Here is a 21,350-nt window from a genome sequence, read left to right on the forward strand (position 1 = left end):
AAACAAATGATGATTTGATTGTTAAAAGAAATCGAAGAGCACTTCTGAAAATTCAATCTCCCAGTACATTATTTCCTGATCTCCAAATGAATGAAAGTTTATTTTGTAGTACATGAACATGTTCCAAGATACCAGAAGACTTCCAGAAGACGTTCAAGACTTCTGACACTCCACCTACTGGATTGAGAAGATCATCCAGAATAAGAAGACTTAACTTGTGAAGAATCACAAATGAACTGTTTGATTAATTTTTTCTTACTCACTTGCTAATTTAATATACATATCATGTATTCTGTAACAATGATATACATTTTTTTCTTTTAGTCATGTCGAAAAAAGAATGGGATGTAATGATATGTATAGTGCCAGTGTAGTAAAGGGTTAACATCTGAAACTATGTGTAAATCAAACACTAGATGGTGTTACTAATTAATTGTATACAAGACAGCATCTCTATGAATTTTGGGAGAAGCTGGACAACATGATGAGAAGCTTAGGAGAACAGAGTGATAATTGATTGTAGAGATATAGCACGAGGTCAAGTCATAGTGTAGTTTATTAGTTAGATAGAATATTGATTACTGTACTACAGATTCAGTATTATTAGTTTAGTATCTGTTACTCCGTAAAGTGTACAAACCTAATCAAAGTTAGTAGTGTAAAATAAATTAGTTTTGATTCAAAATTCTTATTTTTATATTGTTTATCAACACTGAATATATGGCTATCTTGGAGGAAAAGGCAAGGAAAATAACACCACCCCCTCCCTAACCCAGGGGTCAGAGGACAGGGATCAGGAGCAGGAACCCGGGCTGATTCACAGCACCCCCTCCCCAAACCCAGGGTCACTGGACAGGGAATCAGGGTCAGGAACCTGGGCTGATTCACCCCCTCCCTAATCCAGGGCTCTCTGGACAGGGGTCAGATGCAGGAACCCGGGCTAATTCACTTCCTCCCTCACCAGGGGTCACCGGACAGGGGTCAGGCGCAAGAACCCAGGTTGATGCACCCCCTCCCAAACCTAGAGGTTACTGGACAAGGATGAGGAGCCTGGGTTGATTGACTGTAGCTCATGCCGTGTTTGAAGCCTGTGTCTTGGGTTAATGACTGACCCAGTCCTGTGGCGTTTAGATGCCAGCTGATAGTCACACTCTCCATGGAACAGACACAGGTTTGGTTTTCAATGCTGCTCTCTGAGGCCATGTCAAATCCCTGGTGTTCGAGCAGTGTGACCTTCACCTGAGAGAAAGGAGCAGCAAAGGGTTAAATTCCCAGTAACACAGAACAAAACAATCCCATTTCCCCCACTCAATTCTCATTTCCTGTCCACTAAAAACAGGACAAATCCAACCCAGTCAGTTTCAAAACTCTCCAATCTCCCCCATGCCGTGACCCAAATACACTGACACACACTCACTGATTCACACACACACGCGCATTCACACACATATGGTTTAGCACAGTGGGCTAAACAGCTGCCATGAAATGCAGAACATGCTAGCAGCGCGGGCTCAATTCCCGTACCGGTCTCCCTGAACAGGCGCCGGAATGTGGCGACTAGGGCTTTTCACAGTAACTTCACTGAAGCCGACTTATGACAAGCGATTATTATTATTATTATATGTATACACACAAGCATTCATACACATATACACACAGACAGATACTCATTCACACACACACACTCACTCACTCACACAGACATTCACACAGAGAGACACTCTCACACACACGCAGACACTCACATGAATATACACACACTCACACACAGACACTCACTCACACACACGCAGGGGATGCAGTGGCATAGTGGTATTTATTTTTATTTTTTTAATTTAGAGTACCCAATTAATTTTTTCCAATTAAGGGGCAATTTAGCATGGCCAATCCACCTAGCCTGCACATCTTTGGGTTGTGGGGGCGAAACCCACGCAAACACGGGGAGAATGTGCAAACTCCACACGGACAGTGACCCAGAGCCGGGATCGAACCTGGGACCTCGGCGCCGTGAGGCAGCAGGGCTAACCCACTGCGCCACCATGCTGCCCTGGCATAGTGGTATTGTCACTTGTTGTCGATTGTTGTAAAAACTCACCAGTTCACAAATGTCCTTTAGAGAAAGAAATCTGCTGTCCTTACCCGGTCTGTCTGACATGTGACTCCAGACCCACAGCAATGTGGGGGCAAAAATGCTGACCCAGCCTGTGACGCCCACATCCCATGAACAAATAAAAAAAAACCACACACACACTCTCACAATCGTACGCATACACTTGCAATCTTATTCTCTCACACAATCCATAATCACATTAACATACACACAATCACTCACACATGCACACACAGTGGAAACATTAGTCTCCCACTCCCCCCCCCCCCCCCCCCCCCCCGCCAAGTCGAATAGCTGGTTCACTCACTGAGATGCCCTCAATTACAACTCGAGAGAGATGATTGGTAAAATAAAGGCTTTAATTAGCAGAGAACCAGACAGCTACCGAGAAGTGTGCTCACTGCACACGGCCCACTGAACATGACCTTATATGTGGCTCCCTGGGGGGGGTGGAGCCGGAGGTGACGTCCCCCAGGGTTCCAAACCCAGTCTTAAAGAGATTATTACATTAAAGGTGCAGTAATCATTCATCACACTCACCATGATGCATTTTTTCAGGTAGTTCAAGACTTTGGCCTTGAGTGTGAATTCTTGTGTCCTGGCGATGGAGGAGGGGAGAGCCAGGTCCACACGGAAGGGTTTAAAGGCGTTTAGAGAGATGGTTTCCGATATTCCGAATCCTGCCTTTCCTGTGCAGAACATACTGCCTTCCATTCAGTGATCGCATCCGGCACAGTGAGGGGGAGGGAGACACTCCCGGTGGGTCTGAGAAAGGGCGGAGAGAGAGTTAGACAGGAATAATCTGTCCTTGTGATTTCTGATTGTGTTGTAAACTGGCACCTGAGGAGGCTCGGGAAACTCCCCCACCCTTCTCCAGAAATCTGCCCTGCAATCACTGTCTGACCTCAGCCCCAATGTGGTGGTGTCCGACAATAAAACTGACACCATTAATAGGCAAGTTGGACACAATTTCAACAATTACAATACCAGAAATTAAACACACACACACCAAAATCAGGAAACGCTATTGGGTGAAGAATTAGTTATGACGCCAAAATTGCGGCGGGCACCGATTTGACGGCAAATCACAATTCTCCGTTACCTCAACAGCGGCATCAATGTGATCTGGAACGCACTTACAGTAAACACTGTTTGCATATCATTAGCGGGCCTGACCTGGTATTCTCCAGGGGCACCGTGATTCTCCGCCTCCGATGGGCTTAGTTCAGGGTGACCCACCACAGGACTGGGGCAGTTTCCAGTCACGGACCGCTATTGCTGCAGCCTGAAAGGCAGCAATCTTGCGGCGCACCCCACCGACCACCCATCTTGGCCCCTGCTTCTGCAGAGTGACACCAGCCATATGGGTGCCCCCACTGCCGGCCATATACCCACGCCCATCCGGCCGCCACTCGCCGGCAGGGCATCACCTGGCTCACTAAAGGGAAACGCCCACTGTAGCCCCTACAGGCAGGGTCCATAGACCAGGACGCTGGCAAAGGCAGCATCAGCCAATAGTACCCCTGGCAGCAGGGATAGGCACGAGGGCCAGAGGCCTCCCCCCTGGTGCTGTGCCAGGGGTGCAGAGATGAAGGGGCAGAGCCCGCAGTGCCAACCGTGGGCACCATGTAGCCTGGTGGACCTGGTTGGGCATGAGGGTATGCACCATGCTAACATGTCAGGGGAAGGCACAAATGAAAAGGGGAGCTTGTTCAAGGAACAAATACTGCATGTCCTTGATAGGTATGTCCCTGTCAGGCAGGGAGGAAATGGCCATGTGAGGGAACCATGGTTCACAAGAGGTTGAATGTCTTGTCAAAAGGAAAAAGGAAGCGTATGTAAGGATGAGAAAACAAGGTTCAGTTGGGTCGTTTGAGGGTTACAAGATAGCAAGGAATGAGCTAAAAAAAAGGGCTTAGGAGAGCTAGGAGGGGGCTTGGCGGGTCGTTTCAAGGAAAACCCCAAGGCTTTTTACTCTTGTGAGAAATAAAAGAATGACCGGGGTGAGGTTAGGGCCGGTCAAAGACAGTAGTGGGAACTTGTGCATGGAGTCAGAAGAGATAGGAGAGGCGTTGAATGAATACTTTTCTTCAGTGTTCACCGAGGAGAGGGGCTATATTTTTGAGGATGAGAGTGTAATGCAGGCGGGTAGGCTGGAGGTGGTAGATCTTCTGAGGGAAGATGTATTCGCAATTTTGAAAAACCTGAGGGTCGACAAGTCCCCTGGGCCAGATGGGATATATCCTAGGATTCTTTGGGAGGCAAGGGATTAGATTGCAGAGCCTTTGGCTTTGATCTTTGGGTCCTCACTGTCCACAGGGATAGTGCCAGAGGACTGGAGAGTGGTGAATGTTGTTCCTCTGTTCAAGAAAGGGAATAGGAATTGTCATAATATCCACTCATGGATATAATGAGATGCAGACAGGCAGTGATTGACACACAGGATAACCAATGAACACACATGACACAGAACAACCAATCACCAGACAGGACACTACCACTATAAAATACACGAGGCATTAAGACTCTGCCTCTTCTCAGCTACAGAGATAGTTAGAGTGCACAAGGCCATGAGCACCTTCTCCATGTGACAGAGAGCTAGTCTGGTCAAGACTGTCTGAGGTTATCAGTTTAGATTAATAGAGTGTCAACCCACAGCAGATTATGTACAGCAACAAGCAAGTTCAATAAAACAGTGTTGGACCATCTCCTGTGTCGGAAGCCTGATTTGAGTCTCACTGCATCCAGTTGCAGTCTATGTTAGACCAACTCAGATTACACATAAGGAATGACCCTGGTAATTATAGGCTGGTTAGTCGTATTTCGGTGGTCGGTAAGTTAATGGAAAAGGTCCTGAGGGATAGAATTAATGACCATGTGGAAAGATGCATCTTAATCCAGGATAGTCAACACGGATTTGTGAAGGGTAAGTCTTACCTCACAAATTTCACTGAATTCTTTGAGGAAGTAACTAAGTGTGTAGATGAAGGTAGAGCAGTTGATGTCGTATACATGGATTTCAATAAGGCGTTTGATAAGGTTCCCCATGGTCGGCTCATGAAGAAAGTAAGGAGGTGTGGGATAGAGGGAAATTTGGCCAATTGGATAAGTAACTGGCTATCACATAGAAGACAGAGGGTGGTGGTGGATGGAAAATTTTCAGACTGGAGACCAGTTACCAGCGGTGTACCACAGGGATCAGTGCTGGGTCCTCTGCTATTTGTGAATTTTATAAATTACTTGGGAGGAGGGAGCTGAAGGTGGATCAGTAAATTTGCTGATGACACCAAGATTGGTGGAGTAGTGGATGAGGTGGAGGACTGTTGTAGGCTGCAAAGAGACATTGATAGGATGCAGAACTGGGCCGAAAAATGACAGATGGAGTGTAACCCTGATAAGTACAAGGTGATTAATTTTGGTTGGACAAATTTGACTGCAGATTACACGGTCAATGGCAGGATTCTGAGGAATGTGGAGGAACAGAGAGAACTTGGGGTTCATGTCCACAGATCTGTGAAGGTTGCCACTCAAGTGGGCAGAGCCGTGAAGAAGGCCTATAGTGTGTTAGCGTTTATTAACAAGGGGCTTGAGTTTAAGAGCCGTGGGGTTATGTTGTATGTGAGGTTAAGCTACTGGGCCATCTGGAGAAATCGGTTGAGGTTGGCATTGTGGTCCTGCTGGTCATAGCCGCAGATGGTGACGTTATCCAAGTACGGAAACGTGGCCCACAGCCCGTACTGGTCCACCATTCGGTCCATTGCTCGTTGGAACACCAAAACCCCATTTGTGACGCCAAAGGGGACCCAGAGGAAGGGGAAGAGGCGGCCATTGGCCTCAAATGCCGTGAAGTAGCGGTCCTCCGGGCGGATTGGGAGTTGGTGGTATGCAGACTTCAGATCCACCGTGGAAAAAATCCGATACTGGGCGATCTGATTCACCACGTTTGCAATCCTGGGGAGGGGATACGCGTCGAGGAGCGTAAACCGATTAATAGTCTGACTATAGTCTATGACCATGCGGAATTTTTCCCCGGTCTTGACGACCACCACCTGAGCTCTCCAGGGACTGTTACTGGCCTCTATGATCCCCTCACGTAAAAGCCTCCGAACCTCAGATCGAATGAACACCCTGTCCTGTAGGCTGTACCGCCTGCTGCGAGTGGCTATGGGTTTATAGTCCGGAGTGAGGTTGGCAAAGATAGGAGGGGGGGAGATTCGCAGCGTGGCTAGGCTGCAGATAGTGAGTGGGGGTAGGGGTCCGCCGAAGCTGAGGGTGAGACTCTTGAGATTGCATTGAAAGTCGAGTCCCAATAAGAGTGGGGCGCAGAGTTCGGGCAGGATGTACAGTTGGAATTTAGAATAGCTAGCACCTTGGATTGTTAGAGTTGCGACGGTGCGCCCTTGGATATGGACAGAGTGGCAACCTGAAGCGGGGGAGATGGTTTGCCGTGCAGGGAAAACGGGGAACGAACAGCGTCTTACCAGATCTGGGTGTACGAAGCTCTCATTGCTCCCGGAGTCGAAAAGGCACGGTGTACTGTACCCGTTGATTTGGACCATTGTCATAGAGTTGTTGAGATGCTTTGGGTGCGATTGGTCCAGTGTGACTGCGTTGAGTTGCGGGTAGTCGGCGGTTCGGTCAGCTGCACTGGGATGGCCCCGCGATGAGTGCCCGCTAAGGTCGCAGTCTTCAATCGAGTTTTCTGAATGTGGAGAGGATGGGGCCCAAGATGGCCGCCCCCGTGGATCGCACATGGCGGGCAGCGAGGAAGATGGCATCCAAGATGGCAGCCCCCATGAGTCGCCCGTGGTGGATCGCTTGGTGGGGGTCCGCCAAGATGGCAGCCCCCATGGTTCGCACGTGGCGGGTGGGGGCGGAGTTGGGGCATAGGCCGCTGCGTTCCGGGGCCTGTGAGTGCGGAGAGCGATTACTTTGTGCCGCTGGAATTTTAGGGGCTGGGCCCTTCCTTGCCAGGCACACAGTGACGTAGTGGCCTTTTCACCCGCATCTGCTGCAGGTCGCGTTGCGGGCCGGGCAGTGCTGCCGCAGGTGCTGGGGCTGGCCACAAAAGTGGCAGGCTGGGGCAGCATTGTGGCTGGGTGGCCGCGCGGTGCAGGCCTGGGGGTGTCGCTGGTCGGGGGCCCAAGACGGGGTCGCGCAGTCGGCAGGAAACGAGGTGAGGCTACGAAATGAGACCTCCATAGTTGTAGCGAGTTCAACAGTATCTTCTAAATTTAGGGCCCCCCTTCTCCAGCAGTCGCTGGCGTACGTAATTCGATCTAAGGCCTGCAACAAAGACATCGCGGACAGCAAGTTCTCTATGTTCTGCAGCAGTTACAGCCTGATAATTACAGTCCCGGGATAAGGCTTTTAAGTCTCTGAGGAATTCTTCTAGCGATTCTGTAGGGCGCTGGCGGCGAGTAGTAAAACCGTGGCGCGCGTAGACCTCATTGATAGGCCTCACGTACATTCTATCGAGTAGGGCTAGGGCCTCTGTATATGAGCCGGTACAGTTTAGCTGAGCAAATATACGATGGCTCACCCTCGCGTGCAGTAGACTGAATTTCTGCTCCTCTGTCGTTTCTGGGGTGCTTGCTTCAGCCAGGTAGGCCTTAAAACATCGGAGCCAATGTGAACAGATTTATTTCGCCTCTGCATCCTGCGGGTCGAGTTCCAGTCGGTTAGGCTTGAATGCTGATTCCATGCTCATTCCTTACTGTTTCTTAAGACGATTAAATTGATGAGACCATCAATTCACGTGACACGTGGTTAGAAGTGAATAGTGGTTTTAATTGTCTTACAACAGAGCCTGCCTGTGACACGACGAACTCCAGATGAACTGGCAGGCACGCTCTCAGCATCATCCTTTATACTTCCGGTTATGGGGGAGGAGCCATGGGTGGAGCCAAGGGATGGAGCCCAGTACAAACTCCCGTACACTCCCAGTGCATCTCCCCCTAGTGGCAGAGCAGCGCAACTGCTTGTGTGCCGAGCTTACAGAGACATAGTAATACAGTGTGAATTACGCTACTGTGATTCACCACACAAGGTCCCACACAAGAGATGAGTGAGCAAAATTGAAGTTCATGGTTTAGATGATGGGGTTCTTCTAGGCGCCGAATGGGGACCTGTCCGGGATATCACAGACCTCAGTTGTATCCACTCCATCACAGAGGTCCTCTAAGCCCAGTCGGTTGAAAAGATCCATTTCAATGTGGACCGAGCCCACCAAGATGCCTGAGCAGGGGGGATCGCCGTCATCGGCAACATGTTCTGTGCTGTACAGTTCTATGTTCTATGTTGTGAAAGCCAAAGAGGAGGCATATAAATTGGCCAGAAAAAGCAGCATTCCTGAGGACTCAGCAGAGGAAGACAAAGGGTTTAATTCGGAAGGGGAGAATAGAATATGAGAGTAAGCTTGCAGAAAAGATGAAAACTGACTTCAAAAGCTTCTATAGAAGAGAAAAAGACTGGTGAAGACAAATGTAGTTTAGCATCCCAGGGTACTTAAGGAAGTGGCCCAAGAAATAGTGGATGCATTATTGATCATTTTCCAGCATTCTATAGACTCTGGAAGAGTTCCAATGGATTGGAGGGTAGCTAATGTAATCCCACTTTTTAAAAAAGGAGGGAAAGAGAAAATGGGGAATTATAGACCGGTTAGCCTGACATTGGTAGTGGGGAAATGCTGGAGTCAATTATTAAGGGTGTGTTGGAGGGAATTTTGTGATACTGGACTATGAGATAAATTATAGGTGGCCCTGTAACTACATTTGTGCTCCTATATTACTTTTGAATAGTTCTGATGAAACAAAAGGTACTCATTGGCTTAGATGCCTGTTTAGAAGAGGCAATTTGTAGAAATAGATGGTGTATACACAATGCTGTTGATAGCAGAAAAGACACCACATGGCTGTTAGCTCTTTTGTGATATTAAAGACACAAAATGGCTGAACAAGCCACACTCCCTGTAAACTGTCTCATGAGGCCCAAGCGTGGGTGTGTATAGGGAGTGCCCCAACAGCCGCTGATAACAGCTTCACAGAACAAGACATGCAATATATCCTTGATAAGCTCAAGGTCTACGTCTGTAGACAGGGCACATCATTATGTTAATTTTGAATGACTGCTGTATGAAGTTAGGAGCGGGTAAGACAACACCCACCTTAACCATATATGTGATAAGTGGGATGCTAGGAAAAATTGATTGACTGCATGTAATAAGTGTGACGCGAAAAGAGTTGATTGATTGTATGTAAATGAGAAAACAACTAATTCTGCCCCTTGAATCTGTATATTAACCCATGTGAGCTTTAGTTCAAGTGGGATAAGGTGCTGTCAGGGGCTGCGGTGTCCCCAGACCTTGTCTCCCAGAATTCTGACATAATAAACTGCTTTTTTACTTATACTCAGGCCTTTGTGTGAATATTTGCACCCCTTAACAGGCGAAATAACTGAGTATTTGGAAAGCGGGGGCAGGATTGGTCCAAATCTTCTGGAATTGATGTAACTAATAGAGTGGCTAAGGGTGAACCAGTGGATGTTGCGTATCTAGACTTTCAAAAAGCTTTTGACAAGGTCCTACCCAAGAAGTGAGTGAGCAAAACTAAAGCTCATGGTTTTAGGGGTAATGTATTGATGTGGATACAGAACTGGTTGGCGGACAGGAAGCAAAGAGTGGGAATAAAAGGGTCCTTTTCAGAATCGAGGGCAGTGACTAACGGGGTACCACAGGGCTCAGTGCTGTGACCCCAGCTGTTCACAATATACATTAATGAATTGGACGAAGGAATTGCATGCAATATCTCCAAATTTACAGACGATACTAAGCTGGGTGGCAGTGTGTGCTGTGAGGAGGATGCAAAGAGGCTGCAAGGTGGGCAAATACTTATCTAATGCAATATAATGTGGGTAAATGTGAGGTTATCCACTTTGGTGGCAAAAACAGGAAGGCAGATTATTATCTGAATGGTGGCAGTTTAGGAAAAGGGGAAGTGCAACGAGACCTGGGTGTCATGGTGGGACAGTCACCAAAGGTTGGCTTGCAGGTACAGCAGGCGGTGAGGAAAGCTAATAGCATATTGGCTTTCTAGAGAGAAGATCTGTGTATAGGAGTAGGGATGCCTTGCTGCAGTTACACAGGGCCTTGGTGAGGCCACCCTAGAGTATTGTGTGCGGTTTTGGTCTCCTAGTTTGAGGAAGGACATTATTGCTATTGAGGGTGTCCAAAGAAGGTTCGCCAGACTAATTCCCAGGATGGTAGGACTGACATATGAAGCAAGCCTGGATCTACTGGGTTTATACTGACTGGAGTTTTGAAGAATGAGAGAGGAGCTCATAGAAACATGCAGGCCGTGATTCTCCGACCACCCCCCCCCCCCCCCCCCCCCCCCCCGGAGAATCCCCGGGGGTCGGTGCGCGAGTTGCCCTATTCTCCGCCGTGTTTTTCAGGGGTCGGCGGGATTCCCGCCACGCCAGTCGGGAGCCGTTGGCAGCGGCCCGCCCGGCAATTCTCCGGGCCTCATTGGGCCAAGTGGCCGTCAACTTTTGGCCAGTCCCGACAGGGTGAATAACTCAACTCACACACCGGCGGGTAAGTGTGCGGGGGTAGTCCTAGGGGGGAGGGGGGGGCGCAGGGGGGTCCGACCCCGGGGGGGGGGGGGCCCACGGTGGCCTGACCTACCCCATCCTCTCAAAATTCACCCCCCCCCCCACCAGCAGCCCCTTCTGTGATACATACCTGCTGCACAAGGGATGCAGGCCCTGGGTTGGCGGTACCACCATGTCTCGTCCATGGGCTGGAGGATGATGACATCCTGCTCTGCGATGAGCTCTGGTGCTCCGCATCATTTGGCAACGTCTACCTCCTGCCCATGGTAGCACCTTCCACCGTCCACCTGGGTGATCCCTGCATGCCAGCTCGCCATTCCATCACATTGTGCCATTGGATCCCTGGGGTAGCCATGCTGGGGATGGTTTTTTTTGGGGGGGTGGCTGTGGTGGTGAGCCCAGGCCACCACAAGGTCCGCCAATTCCCTCCCCACCCCGCACCTGGGTCTGTGAGCCAAGATGGTGTGGGTGTGAGTGAGGGTGAGGGAGGTGTGGGGGGGGGGGGGTAGTGAGGAGGTGAGGCTGGTGTGGGGGTGAGGGGATGAGGGTGATGTGGGGGTGAGTGTGGTATGGGGTGAGGGTGGAGACTGACAGTTGACAAATGTGGCATGGGGAACCGCAATTCAGCAGGGTCTCACTTCCTTGCCCGCGGCTGACCTCCGCCCTGCGACCTCCTTTTCCTCTGGGCTGCAACCACGTGTAGGGCCCTCTGCTCGGCTATGATGAGGGGCCACAGGTCCGCCAGTCTACCTCCAGTTTTCTCCCGTTCCTGGTGGTTATGAACGACCTTCTCCGGGGGATGGGGGGGGGGGGGGGGGGGGGGGGGGGGGGGGGGGGGGCACGGCGGCGGAGAGAACAGAAAATGACACTGTTAGAAAGTCTGACGCATGCAGTCCAGGGCATGGGTAGCTGGTGGCCTCAGTGTCCAGGGCACCCGGGCATGGCAGCCGGTATGGGTGCCGGCATGTGGTGCTTTCTTGAGCTGCTGCAGTCGGTGAGGTGTAGTAAACCCTTCCTTATGACAGAAAAGCATGTTGGACCCCTTGAATCATGCTTATCTTCCTGTTTTTCTCTTTCATTAGTCTGAGGAACATCTGTTTTTTTTTTAAATTTCTGTTGCCTTCTTCACTGTAATCAATATCCTGGTGGGTGATGCAGAACAAGGCCGTATCGGCTGAGGTTATTCATTAAGGCCTCACCTTCGTCCCTCACCTGAGGTGCAGTGATCCTCAGGTTAAAGCACCACAAATCAGCTCTCCCCATCAAACATTAGGTGACAGTTTTGTGCCAATTGTGTTCTCCATATGAACAAAGAGGCCATTCAGCCCCTCGAACCTGCCCCACCATTTCATAAGATTGTGTCTGTAAATTGTGAATGTAAACTTAACCCCACCTTCCAATTCGGCCTGATAACCTTTCACCCCACTCATCAATCAGGAATCCAGCTCTGCCTATAAATATTCAAAGATTCCCAGTTTGTATTGCCTCTTCAGAGCGAGAGTTTCAAAGACTGACAACACTCTGACAGAAATAATCTCTCCTCATCTCTGTCTTCAACCCAACTTAAACTCAGTCTTAAACTCCTTATTTTTAAACATTGACCCCTTGTCATAAGAGATCCACAGGACAGAAAAGGCCCTTCGGCTGATCACGTATGTGCTCGTAAAAAACTACCGAACTATTCTGATCTCATTCCAGCACTTGGCCCATAGACTTGCACACCTTGGTATCGCAAGTGCACATCTAAATAATTCTTAAATGTTATGAGGGTTTCTGCTTCCACCCTCCTTTCAGGCAATGAGGTACAGATTCCCACCACCCACTGGTGAATAGGGTTTTCCTCATGCCCCCCCTCTAAACCTCCTGTCACATCCTTCCACCAAGGAGAAATGTTTCTTACTATACTATAGTATATTGATAGTATACTCTATCAATGCCTCTCATTGTGTATACAGTCCTTGATTCTTCCACAAGAGGAAACATCCTCTCTACATCCACCCTGTCAATGCCCCTCAGGATCTTAAATAGTTAGATCAAGTTTCCTCTTACTCTTCCAGTCTCCAATGGATACAAACCCATTCTGTCCAACCTTTCCTCATCAGACAACCCACCCATTCCTGCTATAGTCCAGTAAACATTCTCTGAACTGTTTCCAATGTATTTACATCTTTTGTTAAATAAATAGACTGATACTGTACACAATACTCCAGATGTGGTCTCACCAAGGTCCTGTACAGCTGAAGCAATAATCTTCTCACTTTTGTGATCAATTCCCTCTGTGATGAATGTTGGAATTTCAGATGCAATGTATTCTAGGTATCCGGTGCAGTAAGGGTTAAAAACCGGGGGTTGTTTGTGTTTGACTGCTGCAGTCTTGTTTTTATAGAAAGCTGGTTTGAAAGGTTGCGGGCTTGGGGTGCAATTGAGGAACCATAAAAAGTATGGGCGAATGGAATTTTGTTTGGATTAAGGGTGATTCCCTGTGGGGTTAATTAGATTTTAGCTCGGTAAGATTATGTTGTTACTGAGTGGAGCTAAGGCATCAAGCATTTTACAGGAAAGCAGGTCAGTTGAATTTTGGATGAAGCTGTGAGCAGGAGTCAAGCATTTTGTTCTCTGCAATTCAGTTAAAGATATGTTTGAAGATAGACTGACAGTTTATTTCCAAACAGGTCCAAATTTTCTGATTAGAAGGTGAACTGCAACAAGGTGAGAAACCACTTCTGAAGAAATGCAGTTTCTGAAGAAATGAAGAAAGGCAGGTTTCTGCATGGTTCTGACAGGATTCAGGTCTTGTCTTTAAAGCAGTGTCAAAAGATCTATCTTTCACAAAGAAGCTCTCTCTAAAGTAGGTTCCTGAGTGCTAACGATATTTAACAATGGATTGAGAGCGGAGTTGTTTTTTCCTGTTTGAGTGGGAATTAAGATAGCAGTTAAGGGTTACTGTGCCACTGCATTGATTAGCATTGTTAAAGGGATAATTGTAAGTTACATTTCTTGTCTTACAAATTAAAATAACATATCGGGGTTTCTGACGAGTATCCTAGCCACTGTTAGGTCTGATCTGGAATCATAATACCCTCTCATAACATTTGATTGTTTTTGCTAATTACTGGTTGGTTTTGCTAATTACTGGTTGTAAAGGTAAAGTCACCATATTCCCAGATGACCAGAGGCTGCTTGTCCCTTTGAGGCTAAGAACTGACTGATGGTGGTTTAACCTGAGGATCATCAACCTCAGGTGAGGAGCAAGGTTGAGAAGTCAGGGTTTTCATGAATAACCTCAGCCGGTATGGGGATTGAACCCGCGCTGCTGGCCTTGCTCTGCTATAATTGGACAAAGACTGACAAATGAATTTGCGACCAATGTAATTCTACAATTTAGGGACTACCTTCGCTTGGAAGATGATGGCCTAACAATGGGGAAATGGGGAAAGCCTCAGCACTGGCAAGTTAAATCACACCATGCTCAGCTTGGCCAGGTTACATCAGAACTCACCCTCTGTCTTCGGGAGGTTCCGGACACAGCTGGTTACGAGGGTCAAAGCAAACATCGGCAGCCTTATCAAGACTGATCAAGTGTTCAGATCCTGGACCAGACCCCAATTTATGATAGGACACTGGACGGGTAACCCAAAACAATTTACAATTTGTAAAACTATGAGGAAAAGATACTTCAACCCAAGGAGTGATAACTCTGACCAATAGGTATCTTTTATGTTCTGCAAATGTTAATTTAAACACAGAATTATCCACATTGACATCAAAGAAATTTATAATTAACAGTTAAACGGTTCTTAAAAAAAGGAAAAATATTAATTATCAACACTCGCCACTAACTCCAATTAAGCAATGCAACCCAAACGCCACTTATAAATAAAGTTTTAAAAAACAGGTTTACTTCCTTATCTGTGCATACCTTTGGAGAGAGAAAGGGTGGGGGGGGGGGGTGGGGGGGGGGGGGGAGGGTGGAGGTTGAGAAGAAAGAGAGAGATGGGGAAAGAGAGCCTTTTCAGGAACATTTGAAAATCCTTCTGTTTTCTCAGACTTGAATCTTAGGGCAAAACTGCTCAACATAACATAATTTGGCAAAACTCCAAACAACAGACAGACCTGGCTCCCCCTATTAATTACATCATCCATATCCCACTAAGATATCCCATGACATGCTTAGCTAAGTCTAAACACCATCCCTCATAGATTATCTACAGTCCAGGGAATGTCCAGCAATCAAAACAATACTCCATTAGCTGCTTCTCTGTAAACAACTAAATGGCTAAAATCAATCATTGCCACATCATTTATGACCTCTTAATTATAGCTTTAGTAGACATACTGCATGCACATAATTTGAATAAAGTTTTTTAAAAAATAACATTACTGTCACAAATACAAAATATAAGATATAGAAATGTGTGCATTCATCACAGAGGGTCAATCTCTGACTCACTGTTTCGGAAGAGAGAGGATTAGAACAATCCCATGCTTTGCGGGTGTGGGGAGGGGGGGAAAGAGGTCACAACCTCAGACAACCTAAAGTAGAGCAAAAATGGAGACAAAATGCTTGACATACCCAACAGGGACGAGGTCCCAGATCCAAGTCTCTGGGAAATGCTTTTGGATTATTCTGTACCAAGGTATGTCTGGTGCAGGCATCTTTGGATGTATCATTCTGCTCACATCAGCCACTGAACCTGTCCATGGTTTAAAAAGATCAGAATAAGATGGGACAACACAGTATGATGGGGGTGGGGGTGTTGGCAGCACATGTGAGGGAGGGGTAAGGAGTCTGAATGGTTGAGCAAAGGGGGCTGGATGGAGGACTCTCACAGTTTGGGGGGACGAAGAGTCTCATAGTTTGGGGAGGGTGAAGGGTCTCACAGTTTGGGGGTGAGGGGGTCTCACAGTTTGGGGGGATGAAGAGTCTCATAGTTTGGGGGTGGGTGAGGGGTCTCACAGTTTGGGGGGGAGGGTTCTCAGTTTGTGGGGGTGAGGGGTCTCACAGTTTGGGGGGTCTCACAATTTGGGGGGGTCTCACAGTTTGGGGGGTCTCACAGTTTGGGGGGTGAGGGGTCTCACAGTTTGGGAGGTGACCGAGAAACAGAGAGAGAGATATGGGGAGAGAGAGAGGCAGAGAGAGAGAGAGGCAGAGAGAGAGAGAGACACACACAGAGAGAGAAACAGAGACAGAGAGAGACAGAGAGAGAGAGAGAGACAGAGAGAGAGAGACACACACACAGAGAGTGAAAGAGAGAGACACAGAGTGAGAGGGACAGAGAGAGAGAACATAAGAACATAAGAACTAGGAGCAGGAGTAGGCCATCTGGCCCCTCGAGCCTGCTCCGCCATTCAATGAGATCATGGCTGATCTTTTGTGGACTCGGCTCCACTTTACGCCCCGAAGAGAGGGAGAAAGGGAGTGATGGAACCATCAATTCACCAGACACGTGTTTCCGATATGAATCTAGGCTTTAATCGACTTACTTCAGAGCCAGCCTGTTACCCGTTGATGAACTCTTAGTGAACTCAGGCTGACTCTGGACAAGGGTATTTATACAGCTGCACTAGGGGGAGGAGTCGTGGGTGGAGCCAAGGGTGGAGCCCAGTACAAGTTCCTGAGTACTCCCAGAGCTACTCCCCGTAGTGGTAGGATAGCGCTACTGTTCTTACAAAGACAGTGTGAATTATCATATATACATATATTTCCCCCTGGAAAAAAAATCAAGTCGGCGGGGGTGGTGGCCTACAACGTCAGTCTGTCCGGTAGTCGAATTGTCTGTTGTGATCTGTGGAGCACCGGGGTTGCAGCCTCTTGCGGTGGCTGGATGGGTGTTGTGTGCTGGGGTATGATGGCAGACTCCAGGGAGGGTTGTATCCGAGCTTCATACTCTCCTGGTTCGACCGGGGACTGGGGGCGCTGGGGGCTGGCTGGCGTGGGTGCGCGGAACTGGTGGAGCGAGCTCGCGGGTTCGGGAGCACGAGGGGGCGGCAGCGTGGGGTGTAGGGTGAGAGGTCCTTCTGTGGGGGTAGAGGCGGCGGGTGCCAGATCCCGGAGGGATACCGTGTCCTGACGGCCGTCAGGGAACTCGACGAATGCGTACTGGGGGTTGGAGGGGAGCAGGCGCACCGTTTCAACAAGTGGGGTCGGTTTTGTGCGCCCTGACGTGTTTCCTCAGATGTACGAGGCCCGGCGTCCTCAGCCATGCCGGAAGTGAGACCCCCGTGGTAGTGCCCCTGGAAAAAATGATGAGCCTCTCGTGAGGGGTCTGGTTGGTCGCCATGCACAAAAGGGACCTAATAGCGTGGACTTCCTGCCACTGGGAGACTTGGAGCTTTCTAGACCGGAGGGTCAGTAGGACGGTCTTCCAGACCGTCGCGTTCTCCCTTTCCTCCTGCCCGTTCCCCCTGGGGTTGTAGCTGGTAGCCCTGCTCGAGGCAATACCCTTGTCGAGCAGGTACTGACGCAGCTCATCGCTCATGAAGGACGAACCCCGGTCTCTGTGTACGTAGCTGGGGAAACCAAACAGGGTGAAGATGCTATGCAGGGCCCTAATGACTGTGTGGAAGGTCATGTCGGGGCACGGGATAGCGAATGAGAAACGGGCGAACTCGTCTACGACATTTAAAAAGTAAACGTTCTTGTTAGTTGAGGGGAGTGGCCCTTTGAAATCAATCGCGAGGCGTTCAAAGGGCCTAGAAGCCTTGACCAGGTGGGCCCTGTCTGGTCTATAGAAGTGCGGTTTGCACTCCGCAAGATCGGGCAGTCCCTGGTGACCGCTTTTACCTCCTCGTTGGAGAAAGGCAGGTTTCGGGCCCTGATGTAGTGGGCGAGCCGGGTGACCCCTGGGTGGCAGAGGTCATTGTGGATGACTTTGAATCGGTTGATCTGCGCGCTGGCGCATGTCCCGCGGGATAGGGCATCCGGAGGCTCATTGAGCTTCCCGGGTCGATATTTGATATCGTAATTGTAGGTGGAGAGTTAGATCCTCCACCTCAGAATTTTGTCGTTTTCAATTTTGCCCCTTTGCGAGTTGTCGAACATGAAGGCAACCGATCTTTGGTCGGTGATGAGGGTGAACCTCCTACCTGTGAGGTAGTGCCTCCAGTGACGGATAGCCTCCACAATGGCTTGTGCTTCTTTCTCGACTGAAGAGTGTCGGAGATCTGAAGCGGAGAGCGTTCGGGAGAAAAATGCAACTGGTCTTCCTGCCTGATTTAACATGGCTGCAAGAGCTACCTCTGAGGCGTCACTCTCTACCTGAAATGGAGTAGATTCATCCACTGCCCGCATGACCGCTTTGGCGATGTCCTCTTGATGCCGTCGAAGGCCTGGCGTGCCTCGGCTGACAGGGGAAATTGTGTGGCCCTAAAGAGTGGGCGGGCTTTGTCCGCATATTGAGGGACCCACTGGGCGTAGTAGGAAAAGAAGCCCAAGCACAGTTTGAGGGCCTTGGGGCAATGGGAGAGGGGGAGTTCTAAGAGGGGGCGCATACGGTCCGGGTCCGGGCCCAGGACTCCGTTTTCCATGACATAGCCGAGGATGGCTAGTCTGGTTGTGCGGAAAATGCATTTCTCCTTGTTGTACGTGAGATTCAGTATCTGTGCAGTCTGGAGAAAACGGTGGAGGTTGGCGTCGTGGTCCTGCTGGTCATAGCCGCAGATGGTGACATTGTCCAAGTATGGAAACGTGGCCCGCAGCCCGTACTGGTCCACCATTCGGTCCATTGCTCGTTGGAACGCCCGAGACCCCATTAGTGACGCCGAAAGGGACCCAGAGGAAATGGAAGAGGCGGCCATCGGCCTCGAATGCCGTGTAGTGGCGGTCCTCCGGGCGGATTGGGAGCTGGTGGTACGCAGACTTCAGATCCACCATGGAAAAGAGCCGGAACTGGGCGAGCTGGTTTACCATGTCTGCAATCCTGGGGAGGGGATACGCGTCGAGGAGCGTAAATCTATTTATGGTCTGGCTGTAGTCGACCACCATAAGGAATTTTTCCCCAGTCTTAACGACCACCACCTGAGTTCTCCAGGGACTATTGCTGGCCTCTATAACCCCCTCACTGAGTAGCCTTTGGACCTCTGCTCTGACAAATACCCTATCCTGCAGGCTATACCGCCTGCTATGAGTGGCCGGGTTTACGGTCATTTGTGAGATTGGCGAAGAGAGGAGGGGGGGGATTCGCAGCGTAGCGAGGCTGCAGATCGTGAGTGGGGGCACGGGCCCTCCAAAGCTGAGGGTGAGGCTCTTGAGGTTACATTGGAAGTCTAGGCCTAATAAGAGTGGCGCGCAGAGTTCGGGGAAAACGTAGAGTTTGAATTTCGAGTAGCTAGCGGCTCGGATTGTGAGTGTCGCGGCGGTGCGCCCCTGGATCTGGAGTGAATGGGAGCCTGAAGCGAGTGAGATAGTTTGCTGCACGGGGAAAACGGGGAGCGAACAGCATCTCACCAGGTCTGGATGTATGAAGCTTTCCGTGCTCCCGGAGTCGAAGAGGCATGGCGTTTTGTACCCGTTGATATGGACCTCTGCCATCGGGTTTCGTAGATTCTTTGGTCGTGACTGGTCCAGAGTGACCGCGCTGAGTTGCGGGTAGTCGGCGGCTCGATCAGCTGTGCTGGAGTGGGCCCGTGATGACTGCCCTCTGAGTTCATAGTCGAATTCGAATTCTTCCGCAGAGTTGTCCGAGCGCGGAGATGCCGATCGGGCCCGTGGATCGCACGTGGCGGGCGGCGAGGAAGATGGCATCCAAGATGGCGGCCCCCATGAGTCGCACGTGGCCGGCCGCGTGGTGGAGGTTTGCCAAGATGGCGGCCCCCATGGATCGCACGTGGCTGGAGGCGGTGGAGTCGGGGCATAGACCGCAGCTTTTCGGGCCCCGCGGGCCTGCGAGTGAGGGGAGCGATTACTTCGAGTCGCTGGGGAGTTGGAAGCTGGGGCCCTTTTAGCGAGGCCTTGTGTAATGGCCTTTTCGCCCGCAGCTGCTGCAGGTCGCGTTGCGGGCCGGGCAGTGCTGCCATGGGTGCTGGTTGTGGCCGCAGAAATGGCACGCTGGAGCAGCGCAGTGGCTGGCTGGAGCAGCATAGTGGCTGGCTGGGGCAGCATGGTGGCTGGGCGGCCGCGTAGCACAGGCCTGGGGGAGTCGCTGGTCGGGGGCCCATGATTGGGTCGCGGGGTCCGCGGGGAACGAGTTAAGGCTGCGGAAGGAGACCTCCATCGTGGTAGCAGCTTCCACAGTCGTTTCTAAGTCCTGGGCCCCCCTTTCCAGCAGTCATTGACGCACATGGTTAGACCTGAGGCCCGCTACAAAAACATCACGTACCGCAAGTTCCCTGTGTTCAGCCGCAGTAACCGCTTGGTAATTACAGTCATTGGACAGATTATTGAGTTCCCTTAGAAATTCGGCGAATGATTCTGTAGGCCGCTGGCGGCGAGTCGTGAACACATGGCGAGCGTAAACTTCATTGATGGGCCTTACATAAATTTTATCGAGAACTGCTAGCGCCGCAGTATATGAATGGCCGAGTTTAGTTGCGTAGAGATTCTGTGGCTCACCCTCGCGTGCAGTAGACTTAGCTTCTGATCCTCTGTCGTTTCGGCTGTGCTCGCTTCTGCCAGGTAGGTCTTGAAGCACCGGATCCAGTGGGAGAAGATTTCTTTAGCCTCTGCATCCTGCGGGTCGAATTCCAGGCGTCCAGGCTTGAGGGCCGATTCCATAATCGGTCTTTACTGTTCTTAAGTCGATTAAATTGATGGAACCATCAATTCACCAGACACGTGTTTCCGATATGAATCTAGGCTTTAATCAACTTACTTCAGAGCCAGCCTGTTACCCGTTGATGAACTCTTAGTGAACTCAGGCTGACTCTGGACAAGGGTATTTATACAGCTGCACTAGGGGGAGGAGTCGTGGGCGGAGCCAAGGGTAGAGCCCAGTACAAGTTCCTGAGTACATCCAGAGCTACTCCCCCCAAGTGGTAGGATAGCGCTACTGCGCTAACAAAGACAGTGTGAATTATCATATATACATATATATATTACATTCACCACAGGGAGACAGAGAGAGAGGGACAGAGAGAGAGAGGGAGACAGATAGAGAGGGAGACAGAGAGAGAGGGAGACAGAGAGAGAGGGAGACAGAGAGAGAGAGGGACACACAGAGAGAGGGACACAGAGAGGGAGACAGAGAGCGAGGGAGACAGAGAGAGGGAGACAGAGGGACACACAGAGAGAGGGACACACAGAGAGAGGGACACGGAGAGAGAGGGACATGGAGAGAGAGACAGGGAGAGAGAAAGACAGAAAGCGAGATAGCAAGAGAGACAGAGAGAGAGAGACAGGGAGATAGAGACAGGGAGAAAGACAGAGAGATAAGAGAGCGAGAGAGACAGGGAGCGAGAGAGACAGAGAGAGAGACAAAGAGAGAGAGACAGGCAGAGAGAATGATAGGGAGAAAGACAGAGAGCATGACAGAGAGAGAGAGAGAGAGAACATAGAACAGAACATACAGTGCAGAAGGAGGCCATTCGGCCCATCGAGTCTGCACCGACCCACTTAAGCCCTCACTTCCACCCTATCCCCGTAACCCAATAACCCCTCCTAACCTTTTTGGTCACTAAGGACAATTTCTCATGG

General features: G+C 50.0%; 1 protein-coding gene across 3 annotated transcripts in view; it reads right to left on the reverse strand.

Moving 5' to 3' along the window:
• Window positions 1–21,350, reverse strand: part of LOC119979763 (alpha-2-macroglobulin-like) — a 412,459-nt gene that overhangs the window by 76,700 nt on the left and 314,409 nt on the right. For all 3 annotated transcript variants that reach the window (XM_038822394.1, XM_038822396.1, XM_038822395.1), the window contains 3 exons: window positions 15,294–15,414; window positions 2,651–2,875; window positions 1,113–1,239 (listed from right to left, as the gene is read on the reverse strand). The gene's annotated coding sequence lies outside the window, so the exon portion shown is untranslated. The remainder of the gene's footprint in view (window positions 1–1,112; window positions 1,240–2,650; window positions 2,876–15,293; window positions 15,415–21,350) is intronic.

Source organism: Scyliorhinus canicula, chromosome 16 (genome assembly GCF_902713615.1).
Source record: "Scyliorhinus canicula chromosome 16, sScyCan1.1, whole genome shotgun sequence".
In the NCBI taxonomy this organism is placed as follows: Eukaryota; Metazoa; Chordata; class Chondrichthyes; order Carcharhiniformes; family Scyliorhinidae; genus Scyliorhinus; species Scyliorhinus canicula.